The sequence below is a fragment of the Trichomycterus rosablanca genome, chromosome 9 (assembly GCF_030014385.1).
Source record: "Trichomycterus rosablanca isolate fTriRos1 chromosome 9, fTriRos1.hap1, whole genome shotgun sequence".
Lineage (NCBI taxonomy): Eukaryota > Metazoa > Chordata > Actinopteri > Siluriformes > Trichomycteridae > Trichomycterus > Trichomycterus rosablanca.
The window spans coordinates 24,792,450-24,804,523 of NC_085996.1; positions in this window are offsets into that span (position 1 = coordinate 24,792,450).

A 12,074-nucleotide genomic window follows, 5' to 3' on the forward strand; every position below is an offset into this window, starting at 1 on the left:
TTACAGAGCAGTCTTATCAGGAGTGACATAAATTTGGCTTGTAGAAAGCTTGACTACCTCAGAATCTGCTGCACCTAAAATAAAATGCTGATGAAGACTGAATTAAATTGTTAGGGTGAAGGCTTTACTTAATTTTATGATTAAGTAAATCATAAAATTTATGATTTACTTATCCCCCCCCCCCCCCCCCCCCCTGGTCTCCTTCCAAGTCTTGGAATCTCTAGAGCAGTGGCGAGCAAATACTGATTTTGCCTTTTTCCTGCATTAACCTGGGTTTCAGTTGATTCCACTAGATGGCGCACTCCAGACACTACCAATCTTTGTTAAAGCCAAGTTACTATGCTAGCAAAACAGGGTGATTAACAACACTGTTCCCACTGAAATTGAATAAGATATGGAGGTTATCTTTATTTCTTAGGTAATGAGTTCCCCATCTGCAACTGTCCTGGCCCGTCTGTCAAATTTTAAAACCAAGTGTGGCCCTGAGGTGCTAGGCTAGCCTGTGCTTTATTTCACCAATGCTAGTGCTCAGCCTGTCACTTTGAGTGGCCAACAATGATTTTTTAAAAGAAGCTAAAGTTTAGCAGTTACGTTAATTCTGCTTCTGTGTTATCATACTTTTATAATCACATTATTAGTCCTACACTTTAAATAAACCCCACTGCATATGTTTTAAAACATGCCTAGTAAACTTACCAACACTTCACACACAACTACACCGATCAGCCATAACATTAAAACCACCTCCTTGTTTCAACACTCACTGTCCATTTTATCAGCTCCACTTATCATATAGAAGCACTTTGTAGTTCTACAATTACTGACTGTAGTCCATCTGTTTCTCTACATACTTTTTAGCAAGCTTTCACCCTGTTCTTCAATGGTCAGGACCCCCAAAGGACCACTACAGAGCAGGTATTATTTAGGTGGTGGATCATTCTCAGCACTGCGGTGACAATGACATGGTGGTGATGTGTTAGTGTGTGTTGTGCCGGTATGAGTGGATCAGACACAGCAGCGCTGCCGGAGTTTTTGTCCACTCACTGTCCACTCTATTAGACACGCCTACCTAGTTGGTCCACCTTGTAGATGTAAAGCTCATCTATTGCTGCTGTTTGAGTTGGTTATCATCTAGAGCAGTGGTTCTCAAACTGTGGTACGCTGGTACACTGGTGGTACGTGAAGCAGCACGAGGTGGTACGCCAGATAATCTTGGAAAAGTTATTACATGCACCGAAAAAATAAATAATTGAATAATTATTAAAAAAAATGAAACAAAATGTGTAAATTACCAATAAAATCTGTTTCAAAGTTCTTATGATTCTGTTTTAATAAAATCAGTTTAATTAAAATGAAGGTGTTTTTAGAAATATTCGGGGCTATGCAGACACCGTACTTTATTACGTATGCGGTTTCCATCTCGAAATTTCCGAAACGTTATCAGTAAAGTTATTAGTAAAGTTATCAGTAGCTCTCTCACTTTTGTCAGAGCCAGATCTGCTTTTGAAGCTCACTGATCTCGTTCCTGACATCACAAGGCTGCTCCGCTAAACAGGCGCACCCCTCTCACTCACATGCTCAGTGCTAACTGCATAACCACAAAAAATTTTCAAATTACCATTGATAATGACACTTTGTCTCCGTCTTCTAACATCCGAAATCTTGGTGTAATTTTTGATAGCAACCTCTCTTTTGACCGCCATGTAAATCACATCACCAAAACTGCTTTCTTTCATCTAAAAAACATAGCACGTCTACGTCCATCACTCTCCTTTTCTGCCGCCGAAACCTTGATTCATGCTTTTATTACATCCAGAATTGATTATTGCAATAGCATCCTTTATGGTACATCTAACAAAATCCTAAAAAAACTTCAGTATATCCAGAATTCAGCTGCTCGCCTCCTTACTCATACTCGCTCCCGTGATCATATTACACCTGTTCTACAAAAACTTCATTGGCTTCCCGTTGCTCAACGCATTCAATTCAAAATTCTTCTATTCACTCACAAAGCTCTCCATAATCAGGCCCCATCCTACCTCACCGACCTGCTCCATCAGCACATTCCCTCCCGTAGCCTTCGCTCTTCTGAGGCTAACCTACTGTCCATACCCTCTAGGACCAAGCACCGGACCTGGGGTGACAGGGCCTTTTCCATAGCTGCTCCATCTTTATGGAATGCTCTCCCCAAACACCTACGAGATTGTCCTGACCTGTCCAAATTCAAGTCACTTCTCAAAACTCATCTATTCAGAGTGGCATTTAACTTGTAACAACACAAAATAAATGCTTTTATTTTTGCTATTCTTTTTAATAGTTTTTATACTTAGATCACGACAGAAATGTGAAGTCCTAGATCCTAAAACTTGTAAAGTTTTCAGTTTCCTGATTGCATGTAAATCTGTCCTGTTTCTGTCTAATTTTAAGAAATTGTTCTATATTTGTTGTTCTCTCTCATAATTTAGCTAATTTTTAATGAACTGTCTTATGCTGCTCTCTTTGTTTTTATCTTAATTATTCTTGATGTTGATGTACTATTTTGATTTTGTACTATGATTTGTATGGTGTATGTACGTATTTGTTTTGATTATTTGTCTTATGTAAAGCGTCTTTGAGTATCTTGAAAAGCGCTATATAAATAAAATGTATTATTATTATTATTATATATACTAGTGATGGGTCGCTCGCGAATGATCCGATTCTATTGAACGCATCTTTGAAACGAACAAAAGGAACCGAGTCTTTTATTTCTGAACAGTTCCTATTGGCTGTAATCAACCCATTAAGCTTCGCATCAGTAGAGGGAATTAATCGTAACTCGTAATAAAAGCTGTTTATTGTCGATATTCAAATCCGAAAACACTTTCAGTATCACGGAGAGTGAGCAACACACACACACACACACACACACACACACACACACACACTCATACACAAACTTACATTCACATACACTAACACCACACACATAAACACACACTCGCACTCATGCATACTCATACACACACACACACAGAGCTAGTAGTATAATGATAAATAATTGAGAAATAAACTATACACTTGTTTAATTGTGTTAAATCTGGTTATTTCATTGTGCTTATGTTTTAAAGCAGAAACAAACACAGTCACAGGATTTTTCTGAAACTTAATGCAATGCAACCACAGTATGTCTCTTCCCTGTAGTTTTTTTTCCTTTTAAAAATAAATCTTTTTTCTCTCGTTTAAGTGTTGTTTGAATTAGGAATACATTTAAGGCAAGGTAGCAAAATTTGATATTAATATCGGGGGTGTCTTATAGTTTACCTAGTAGCGCCTCTCAAAGAACGAAGAGCCATTTTTTTGAACGGCTCTTTAAAAGGAACCGAGCCAAGAGATCCGACTCCGTTCAAGAAGCCATAATTCCCATCACTACTACAGTATATACACATACACACCTAAATAATGTGTGGCATATGTGGTTCTGTGATGAGAAACATAGGTGGTACTTGGAACTTTTGGTTTGATAATGGGTGGTACTCGGTCTAAAAAGTTTGAGAACCACTGATCTAGACCTTCATCAGTGGTCACAGGACGTTGCCCATGGGGTGCTGTTGGCTGGACATTTTAGGTTGGTGGACTATTCTCAGTCCAGCAGTGACAGTGAGGTGTTTAAAAACTCAATCAGCGCTGCTGTGTCTGATCCACTCATACCAGCACAACACACACTAACACACCACCACCATGTCAGTGTAACTGCAGTGCTGAGAATGATCCACCACCCGAATAATACCTACTCTGTAGTGTTTCTGGGAGAGTCCTGACCATTGAAGAACAGGGTGAAAGCAGGCTAAAAAAGTATGTAGAGAAACTGATGGAATACAGTCAGTAATTGTAGAACTACAAAGTGCTTCTATATGGTAAGTGGAGCTGATAAAATGGACAGTGAGTGTAGAAACAAGGAGGTGGTCATAATGTTATGCCTGATCGGTGTATATTATGATAAAGTTAGGGTCTTTTCTCGCTACAAGCTTTGAAGAATATGCTTACTCAACACATCTTCCGGACAGTTGTATCATTGCATCAATGTGGCTGCTTTTGACATATTGTTTTGCAGACATTTTTTCCATGATAGTTTCAGTTTTGCTAGGTGGGTTTCTAATATGACTGAGACAAATGATTAAACCTCAGACATTTTCTATATCTTTACTGTCATCCAAATTGCGGAGTTTTTCCGAGCATTGTGTCAGAAATGTGATGTTTTGTGATCTGTGTATCCTTTTCCCGGTTTGCAATGTCTCTCAGCACATTCTCAAGAGCATGGAGGAGATACCAGAACATGGGCATGTTATACAAGGAGAACTGGACAGGGCCACAGAAAAGCATAAGCCCAGCACCAGGACCGGTATCTGCTCCTCTGTGCAAGGAAGAACAAGAAGAGCACTGCCAGCCCTACAAAATAACCTCCAGAAGACTACTGGTGTGCATGTTTCTGACTAAACTGTCAGAAACAGACTCTATGAGGGTGGCATGATTGCCTGGTCTCCTCTAGTGTGACCTGTGCGCACAACACAGCACTGGGTAGTTGGATTGCCATTTGTCAGAGAACACCAGAATTTGCAAGTCCAAGGTGAACATTATACTGCCGGTTTGGTGGTGGGTCAGTGATGGTCTGGGGAGGCATATCCCTGGAGGGTTGCTCAAACCTTCATGATTTTGTCAACAGAACCCTGACAGTTGTTAGGTACTGGAATTAAATCCTTAGAGCCATTATGAGACCTTACTTTTCTAAATATTGAGTTTGTATTCTTTAAAATTGATTAAAAAAGGATTCAGACGCTTTGACTTTCAGTAAACCTCACTGTGTTGTGCACCAAGTTCTTGTTCTATTTATGTAGCTCTTTCTACTTCTCTATTTGGTCTTGCGTTTTGTTCGGGACTTGGTGTTGATGCCTCTGTGGGGTGAGTGCATGGCTACCTTTCTTTTCTACGGTTCGCTTATGATTATGTCCCTGTGGAGCAATTATGCAAGTGTGATGATCTGCGATTAAAATGCTTGCCTACCTGTTCTGTCTTCACCCAGCTTCGGGCTGAGGATTTGTTTGATTGTTTTTTGTTTTTACTTACTTTTATTTTGGCCACTTTTATTTATTATTTCTCTCTTTCCATTTGTAGCTCATTAGTCGGTTTTGTTCTACTTTGTTTCTAAGATTTATTTTAAACAATAGACAAGAAACAAAACAGGATAGAGCAAGACAAGACACTACAAAATGACCTATGCTACAGCTAACCTAAATGCTAATGCTAATTGCTAAGCTAATGTTAATCTAAACACACAAGAATCCTGACTAAACTATCCTAGACCCTAAGCTAAGCTAACACCAAACATGAACAAGACTAAAACACTTAACTTGACTTCTGAGCATGAACTAGGCAGGAGCAGCACAGCAAAAGTCTCCAATGACTGATCCACAGCTGCTTCCTTAAATCCTACGAGCATTATCCCTAAAACAAGGTGCAGCTATGGATGATTGGCTGTGGACCAGTCATGATAAGGGGGCATTGACTTGACCACCCAAACAAACCAGCGCTAACATGTGCTCCTGGAGAGGGGGTGTGGCACCTAAACATGGCTCCAGAAGCACAAAAAGGCTTGATTCGTGACACCTGCAGTTTGGATAATTTCTTATAACCTTGCAGATGGGTACAATCGGACCCTTTAGATGTACCCATTGATCTACATTTAAACACCCATAATAATGAAAAAAAAAATGTTTTTTGAACTTCTGTGAAGCATCTGTAAAGTGTCATCTTCTGGCCTCTCCAAAGATGTTCGCTGGTGTTTAAATCTGGGGTTTAACGTTTTCACTTTATGATTTTTATTTTAAAAAGACTCCAAATACAGGAGTTTACTTTATCATTTGCTGTAATTAAGTGTAGATTAATGGATAAAATGCCAATTATATCCAAAATCACAATTGATTAACAATAAAAGTAACAATACAGTGTGCAGAGAGACTTGTATGAGTATGGGGACATGACCATGACCATAAACTTGTTGGATATTGCATTTTAAAACCATGGGTACCAATGTGTATTTTCCCCCACCCCTTGCAGCTATATCAGCTTCAACTCTTCTTGGAAGTCTTTTTGGGTTCAATTCCCAGGTAGAGGGGCCTGGGTCCTTTCTGTGTGGAGTTTGCATGTTCTCCCAGTGCCTGAGTGGGTTTCCTGTAGGAGCTCTGGTTTCCTCCAACAGTCCAAAGACATGCAGTCAACTGGAGCTACTAAAATTGACCTAGGTCTGAATGTGTGTTTGTATGTGTGTGTGTTTGCCCTCTGATGGACTGGCCACCTGCCCAGAGTGTTTCCTACCTTTCGCTGAGTGATTTATACCCACCACAAAGGAATGAATTAGTACAGTGTGTCAAACACACATTTAAATTCAAAATGGTAATACCTCAAAATTGTCCAAAGCTACCCATGTGTCATCTTACAGGGTATCCTAACTTTATGAAAATGTTTTTTTAATTCAGCACTAAGATGCTATTCTATACATTTCAGCACTGCTATCTATTCTAGCTGTAGTTTGGACATCAGTTTTTAGCAGAGGGAGCCCATACCAAACTGTAAGAATATAGATTTTCTTCTCTGTAAGTAACTTGAAATTTTGCATGCACAAAAAGCTGGTCAGGGCCCTTTACATATCAGCCTTGTGACCTTTGCTGGGTCCTTTCATCTTTTTTTGTGGTTGTGCATGCTTGTTTCTTCGAGGCTGATCGGCTAAAGGTCAGACCTGCACAGCTTCTCCAGCCAGGCTGAATTTTAGAATTGACAGACTGCCTGGCTTCAACCTGCCCGGTTACATAAAAGGTCAGATCTTATGGGCAAATTAAACAAAAGCTCCTAGCTTGTGCTTTTGGGTTATTTTGCTGAGCATTTGTTAATTTTTATGCTGCTTTTGCTTTTAAGTATTGTTCTTCCTGTTCTTATTTTTCTCAGTATTGATTGTATCTTAAATATTCGAATATGAACATAATCTGTACAGCTACAGTTACATTGACACGATCAAAACAATAGATTTTCTTCCAATACAAAGCAAATATTTTTATTGTTTTTTTCTCAACATACACTATATTGCCAAAGTATTCGCTCGTCTGCCTTCACACGCATATGAACTTGAGCGACATCCCATTCTTAATCCATAGGGTTTAATATGATGTCGGCTCACCCTTTGCAACTATAACAGCTTCAGCTCTTCTGGGAAGGCTTTCCACAAGGTTTAGGAGTGTGTTTATGGGAATTTTTGACCATTCGTCTAGAAGCACATTTGTGAGGTCAGACACGGACGGACGAGAAGGCCTGGCTCGCAGTCTCCACTCTAATTCATCCCAAAGGTGTTGTATCAGGTTGAGGTCAGGACTCTGTGCAGGCCAGTCAAGTTCTTCCACACCAAACTCGCTCATCCATGTCTTTATGGACCTTGCTTTGTGCACTGGTGCGCAGTCATGTTGGAACAGGAAGGGGCCATCCCTCTGCCACACGGAGAAACATGATTCCAGTGTCCAGTGGTGGCGTGCTTTACACCACTGTATTCGACGCTTTGCATTGCGCGATGTGATGTAAGGCTTGGATGCAGCTGCTCGGCCATGGAACCCTATTCCATGAAGCTCTCTACACACTGTTCTTGAGCTAATCTGAAGGCCACATGAAGTTTGGAGGTCTGCAGCGATTGACTCTGCAGAAAATTGGCGACCTCTGAGCACTATGCGCATCAGCATCCGCTGACCCCACTCTGTCATTTTACGTGGCCTACCACTTTGTGGCTGAGTTGCTGTTGTTCCCAATCGCTTCCACTTTGTTATAATACCACTGACAGTTGACTGTGGAATATTTAGTAGCGAGGAAATTTCACGACTGGACTTGTTGCACAGGTGGCATCACGGTACCACACTGGAATTCACTGAGCTCCTGAGAGCGACCCATTCTTTCACAAATGTTTGTAGAAGCAGTCTGCATGCCTAGGTGCTTGGTTTTATACACCTGTGGCCATGGAAGTGATTGGAACACCTGAATTTAATGATTTGGATGGGTGAGTGAATACTTTTGGCAATATAGTGTATATTCTACTTATTTACTATCCGATGTTGAACAGCCTGTTCAATTGCTATTCTTTAACAATGCTATATATTGTTGTATTGTACTACTATAATTTGTGTTTTGATATTGCAAAGCTGTACACTTTCACTATGTTACTGCTTTATATGCTGTGTCCAATACAAGGCTTTTTGAAAGTTTGTGACGGCTCACAATTTCTTGTTCTAATAGAAGTCGAGACTTTGATCAGTATAATACTAATGATATAGTATTCTCTTTTTTTTGTAAAGTAATTACAATGACTTTCTTACTCTAAGAATAAGATACTTTTATCAGTTTATAATTGTGTCAAAAGATCAAATGTAGATTTATTTGCTCGACCTCGTATTTCCGGAGTCATGGGTTTGTGGCTTACTGCTGGTACATTACTTCCTCTTTATTATTTCAGCAGCACCAAATCTATAAAAGGCATCAAAATGGTTGTGATGCTGTTATGCAATTAACAAAACAGTTGAAAACTGTGGAAAATATGGCATGTGTGCTTTGTAAACACTTACTTGCTATTGTGTATTATGTTTAGTGCTATATACAGGTATGCTACCTGCGTCACTGCTCTTGATTGTTTTAAGCCTAATTAGATCAGTGATCCTCCAAAGCCTTTCTTTCTCTGCAACTCCAAATCAGAAAAAGTTGGGACTCACAGGTGATTGTAACCATGATCAGCAGATGCGTTTATCCAAAGCGACTTATGCCAAGTTCACACTACACGACTTTCTGATTTGCCGGGTCGCTGTACAGTTCACACTACACGACTGAATCTCTTGCACTCTTGCAGTCTTTTCAGTCGGTGTGTATTTCACACTACACGACTGATCTGCGATAGGGGGTTTCACACTACACAATCTATCACCAACTGAAATCGCAGGCGAGCTTCTCTGCTCTCCCAAATATCGTTTTGTCACGAAAACAAATGCGAGAAGTGACTAATGGTTTAATGATACCACATCCAAAAATGCACGTCAACAAGTAGAGAGCGATCAAAGTTTGTGCACGTAAAAACAAAGAGAAAAAATAAATGAATCTTAGTGGATTTTGCTTGGATTGTTCTATAGTGAGTTGGAGGTTAATAAATATTTTTGCAATGCAACGTTTTGTAGAGAACGATAAGGTCAGAAATACTGTAAAACTTGTGTGTGTGTGTGCCGGTGTATTATTTACATTTACATTTTCAGCATTTAGCAGACACTTTTATCCAAAGTGACTTACACAATGAGTGGAACACGATGAGCACGTTGAGGGTTAAGGGCCTTGCTCAGGGACCCAACAGTGGCAACTTGGTGGTGGCGGGGCTTGAACCCGCAGCCTTCTGTTTACTAGTCCAGTACCTTAACCACTGAGCTATCACTGGCCCCGATATATATTATGATATAAACTGTATTAAGCCCCTGTACAGCCACACTTCTCCCCTGCGTTTCTCCTCATGCCGTATTTTGTGTTCTCATTGGCTGTTCGACATAGCAATCATTGCCAGTTGTGCAACTCAGATTGAGATATCTGACATGTTAGAAATCTCGATCTCGGCGAGCCACTCGGATCGAGTTGTTGAGTAGTTCACACTTAGCGATTGAGAGCCGAGTTTCGATCGCCAAGCAAACACTGAGTTGCTCCCGAGCCGGCAAATCTAGCGCCGACCAGTCGCCAAGCGAAAATCTAGGCAAAAGTCATGTAGTGTGAACTAGGCATTACAATATACAGTCTAAGCAACTAAGGGTTAAGGGCCTTGCTCAAGGGCCCAACAGTGGCAACCTGGCAGTGGTGGGGTTTGAACCAGCAACCTTCTAGTCTAGTACCTTAACCACTAGGCTACAACTGCCATGATTTATAACTAAAGCAGTATCCACAAAAGTCTTTGAGAAGCAAGGGCGGCACGGTGGCTAAGTGGGTAGCACTGTCGCCTCACAGCAAGAAGGTCCTGGGTTCGATCCCCAAGTGGGGCGGTCCGGGTCCTTTCTGTGTGGAGTTTGCATGTTCTCCCTGTGTCCGCTTGGGTTTCCTCCGGGTGCTCCGGTTTCCTCCCACAGTCCAAAGACATGCAAGTGAGGTGAATTGGAGATACAAAATTGTCCAGGACTGTGTTCGATATAACCTTGTGAACTGATTAACCTTGTGTATAAGTAACTACCGTTCCTGTCATGAATGTAACCAAAGTGTAAAACATGATGTTAAAATCCTAATAAACAAACAAACAAACTTTGAGAAGCAAAGATGAACAGAAGATCTCCATTTTATCATCAATTGAGTAAAAGAATAATTAAAATGTTTTAAATACACTAAAGATCAGCATCTTTTGATATAAGTTCAGTGTTTAAGTCATATCAGTATTCCTCCAACACAGTCAGATTTTCAGCTTGTGAATGATAATACATAGTAGTGGTGGTAAATTCGGTTCATTTTATGGACTCGGGTTAATCTGAGTCACTCAGTAATGTGATCCGGTTCACTTGGGTCAGTTGAGTCACTTGTACTGAAATTCTGATTGCGATTGATTTACTGCATGAAAATGCATCCAAATATCACTTGTCTCCCATGCACTCATCTTCTGTAAATACATCCTTCTCTCTTAATTCTCTTGGCACCTCACACGTCTCTTGTTAGTGACAAGTTGACACTTTTTTCTAAGTGGCATCTTGATCATGCGGGAGAGGGGGGTGGACTCACCTACCAGTCAGATGGGTATATTAATGGGTCAAGGGTTTAAAATTACCATGGGGGCTATGATACTCCTTAAGTGGTACAGTACTAAAGTAGCCTGTAAGCATTTGCATTTTAATAATAATATAACTATATTTTGTTGTTGTTTTGCTTACAAGAAAATATTAGTATTAGTAATCTATACCACTACTACTGATAATAATAATAATAATAATAGCATGTGCATAAAATCAGCCATATAACGAACACCAGTGTGTTTAACTGCTTGTTTACTGGAATATTTAACTTTAGATTCACGGACTGGAGTAAAGTCGGTTCAGCCCAGTCATCTGAGTCTGCGGTGTTTCGGTGAGTCTGCTCACTCGCCTTGTGTACTTAGCAGCAGCCAATCAGAGGACTCATAGGATCCTGATTCTGATCCGGGTTCATTGAGATTTTGGACTCGTGATTCCTGATTCAGTACAAAGATTCAAATCATTAACCCGGCCCAACTCTAATACATAGTCTTAAGAAGATACAATTTGGTGATGGGGTTAAATCCCCATCATAACTCAAATGCAAGTGATCCATAAGAGTACAGGGAGTCTCAATCATAGTTTGGGGTTAATTCTATAGTTGGTGTGTTTTGTATAAATGAACTTGACTCACCCGTTGCTCTTATCTCTTACCAACAGAACCTTTTTTTTTTAAATAAAAAAAGAGTGAAGGCTTTTAAAGCATATATAGAAGCTTTATAATCATGTCTATGATTGGTTTTAATAATATATCCAACAAGATGCACTATTAAGGTGATGAAGGTGTCCATACACTATTGACCTTATATTATATGACTCACTACTATACTATAAATAAACACTGACATTAAAGCCTATAGTGGGCACAGAAAATATAGTGGTCAACTTTTTGAGAGTGTGAGTGTGGAATATGTTGGAGTGTGTGTAAAAGTGTGGGGACTTATTTCCACCTAACTTACTGGTGGAAAGTAAGTGCAACCTCAAGTCCCACACATGTAAAAATGTTAGGCAATTTCTGCTGCAGTCTTTAGTGAGGTATTTACTATGTGATAGTATTGTTAGTATAGTATATACTAATGATAGTTTTGTTATATAAATAATTGTGGTCAGTATTACTGGCCACAACTGTATATACAACCCTTGATTGATTAGTATTAAACCCAACAGCTTTTATAAATAAATGAATATGTACCATCTTTGTATCATTACACTATTTTAATAGCATATCCAAATACATTTAACATAAAAGTTTACCTGTCAACATACATTATATGA